The sequence below is a fragment of the Calidris pugnax genome, unplaced genomic scaffold (genome assembly GCF_001431845.1).
Source record: "Calidris pugnax isolate Ruff unplaced genomic scaffold, ASM143184v1 scaffold162, whole genome shotgun sequence".
NCBI lineage: Eukaryota > Metazoa > Chordata > Aves > Charadriiformes > Scolopacidae > Calidris > Calidris pugnax.
The window spans coordinates 1229038-1232859 of NW_015090900.1; positions in this window are offsets into that span (position 1 = coordinate 1229038).

Here is a 3822-nt window from a genome sequence, read left to right on the forward strand (position 1 = left end):
TTCCCTGGGGGGTGTCTCCCCCTTTCACTCCCCCTTCTATTTTTCCCTTCCCATGTGGGTTTTTTTTTTATTTTTTTTTTTTATTTTGCTGTTTGATTTTCCCGGAGCCGGCGGGGACCCCGCCGCATCTGCCCTGCGCTCCCGGGCTCGGAGCTGCCGAGCAGCCACAGAGGTCGCTTCTGAGCACCACGGAAAGAAAAAAAAAAAAAAAAAGAAAAAGACGGTTTTATTTGTTTTTTTTTTTATTTATTTTTCTTTCCCCCACTCTCAGTCCCTCATGGCCAGAGTGGAAAAGCACGTTTAAATCCCGCACTGGGATTCCCCACGTGGGTGTCCCGTTGAGCTGCTGTCACAGCCACTTGGCAGAGGGTGAGGGCTCTTCCCTCCCGCCTCCCCTCACAACCCAGAAGGTGATTAACATTTATTTATTTTTTTTTTTTTAATCGAGCGGTGTTTTCAGGACACCACGCCGAAACCCAAACTTGGGCGAAAAGCTTCCTCTCCTCACCAGCAGGCTCTTGCTGTTGGAATCCACCACCAAGTGGTCCAAATAAAGAAAAAGGATTAAAGTTCTCCTCCACCTTCCCTGAATGCCTAGTTTTCATGTGATTAATTATTTTTTTTTTTGGTCAGCGATTTGAGGGTTAATTCAGCCAAGTTTATAGCGTTTGGCGTTCTGGGTCTGTGTACATGCAAAACGCATGTGTGGTTTTGGTGTGAAGAATTAGCAGTGTGTACCAGGAGGCAAAACCCAATTGTTTATGTGAATATAGAATCTATTGGATATGGGTATAAGCATTAAAGCTGGGGGGGTGAGGGGCTTGTTTTTTAAGTTGTCTTCACCCCATTCAGAGATCACACTCACCACGTGTGGTGTTTCGACACATTTTTGGGGGGAGAAAGGGAAACAGAGTACACAAAGTTGCAGCTGGTCTTCAGCCCTCGCTGTAATTATGGAGGGAATCTGTCTATCTTTATAATTATTTAGTTTAAACAGCCCTAGAGCACGTCTCATCTTTAAGGCCCTTTCCCCCACGTCTCTAGGAGGCACCAGGAGATAAAAATCTTGGCAAAAAGAGCACCGAAGGATGTGAACCCCTCGGAAAATTCCACTTCCTGCCCAGCAACCGCCTCTCCTCGGGTCTCTCCCTCATTCCCATGCCCTTAACGAGGGATTTCTGCCTCCGGCTCCCAACACCAACTTCCTAAAGGAATGAAATAAAAGGGGCCGTGCTGCGGAGAACACCCCAACCCCTTCACTTCGGTGGTTAATCTCAGCTCAGCACACTCTCTCCCTCCTCTCTCCCTACTTCCCTCCATTTTATTTCTCCGCTGCTTTGCTTCGGTTGGGTTTTTTGTTGGTTTGTTTGTTGTTTTTTTTAAATTTATTTTATTTTATCCCTCTTTTCGGCTGACTCCAACTCTCTCCCTTCTCTTCCTCCCCCTCCTCCTCCTCCTCCTCTCCTTCCCCCCCTCCCTGAACTTGCCGGGAACAAAAGGCTCCGTTCCCGATCCAGCCCGCAGTTGCCGTGAGAAACTTCCCTGCGAGCGCTGCCTGTCGCTCCGCTCTCTCCTCCCTCCCTGCCTGGGGAAAATGGCAGAGCTGGATGAAAAAAAAAAAAAATTAAAAAAAAATAAAAAAGGGGGAAAAAAAAACCCCTTTCTCAGCGCCTGCCTTTCCCCCAGCAACCCCCTCCCCACTCGTGACGCTTGAAGTCAAACTTCTCTCAAAATACACTTTAGGAGGGCAGAATTGCACGGGAGTGCGTGTTTGGTGGTGTTTTCTTGTGTGTGTGTGTGTCTTTTTTTTTAACACTCCACTGAAAAGAGCAGCCGAGGGGTGGGAGAAAGGCAGGGAGAGCTCGCTGGGAGCCTGCTCCTGCCTCCAGCTCCCTGCATCCCCACTTCCCAACTATTGGAAACACAAGAATAGTTTTGCTTCAGTGGGAAAATCCAGGCCCAGAGTTGAGGTCTTTCTCTTTTCGCAGCTTTAAAAGCCCTTTTTTTTTTTTTCTTTTTTTTTTTTTTAACTCTTACGAGTGGGGATCGCAGTGTAACTGGGTTTTGCCCACCCGACGGGTCCCAAATCTGTTGGGATTCGGGAGGAAATTAGACGGTTGGCTCCCGATCCAGTGCAGGGGTTTTAAGAAACTCCGCTCCGTGTTTTGTTTGATTTTTTTTTTTCCCTTTTTTTTTTTTTTTTCTTTAATAAGTAGATTTACTCTTCCTTCTCCGAGCGCCTAGCACCAGAGCTGCTGGTGGAGGGCGGCCGGCGTGCACCCCCCTCCTGTACAAAATAAATGCTGTTTGTTCTTTCTCTCCACTTTATTCCTCTTTTCCGAGCTCTCCCCTTTCTCTGCCTTTCTCTGGAATTATTTATTCCAGCTCCTTGATTTTTTTTTTAATTCTTCCTCGATGGCTGAGAGCTGCTCTCCTCGCTTAGCCCCGAATCCGCACACATGTGCCCCAAAACTCCACTCTGAGCACGCTGGGGGTGGCACCAGCCCCGAACCCCACGAGGGGGGGTTTTGGGGAGGGGGGAGATGTCTTCTCTCCCCGTCCCTTCCCAACTCCGCTTCGCCTTTTACTCCTCCTAGCGAGGGCTGCTCAAATCATGCCTTGCCTTGAGTCAGCCTGAGCCCACTCTCCTCCCTGAATATCCATCCAAAGTTTTGCAGCTGGGATGTGACCGGCGAGGCTGGGGCAGGGGCTCCGTCCCCTCCCCGAGGTGGGAAGCAGGAAAATATATATATATATATATATATTCCTCTCCTGCCCTGGAATTGCGCTGCTCCAACCCTTCAGCCAAAGGACACAGTCCCCTCCTGCTTCAAAACTCCTGCCTGTCCCTCTGCCAGCCCTGGAGAGGCAGATCATACAATATCTTGACGTGATTATTATTATTCTTTTTAAAGAGGATAAATAAGCATCGTCTCCCCCACAGCGCCCAGCACATTAGCCACTCGCAGCAAACAAATAATTCAAATAATATTAATCTCAGCGGTTGTGAAGCCGCAACGAGGGCGCTTAACCTAGATATGCCAGTGGCTAATGTGTGGGGCTGGGCACATCCAAACCTTTATGCAGGAAATGTAATTTTCTTTAGTAAAAAAACTACTCGGAGAAAAGCGGAGGTACAGTAGAGAACCTTCCTTTGACTCCAGCCCATATTTTGCAGCGCGCTCCGTGAATTATAATAGATGGGTCTCTTGTTCTTGGGTCCAGTCTGCATATCTCAGCACACTCTGCCTTTCAGTAAAAATGGAAGAGCATCCTTCTTCACCCAACTGTCCTCACCGCTCCTCGCCTCCTCTCCTTCTACTTCAGTTGCGCCAGTTCATACTTTTATTACGGAAACTCTGACCCAAATCCCGCAGCAATAATCCAGTCCATGTTTGTAGCCAGTTGAAAAAGGCTGGGGATAATGATAACTTGTGTGTGTGTGTGTGTGTGTGTGTGTGCGAGCGTGCGGGAGCGCCGCTGACTTTAGTCCGGTTTCCATGTCAACGATTCAGTCCATATTTGCCATCACACAGTTGGCAGAGCCTTTTTTTTTTTTTTTTTTTTCCCCTCAGGCAGAAGGTGCAGTTTAATACGCTCTCAGTCGCAAATTTTTAAGCTCTCCCCCGAGATTTCTCAATCCTGTTCCTAAATTTGCAATATTCGAGTGAACCGTCTCGGAGAACCAGTGAAGAGCTGCGGTATTAATGAAGACAGACAAAATCAAAATGACATTTCAGGCAATTACTTACATAATGAAGTGACTGACTCGGAATATACAATATTTAGATTTATCATGACACTCGAAACGGGATGCGGTCA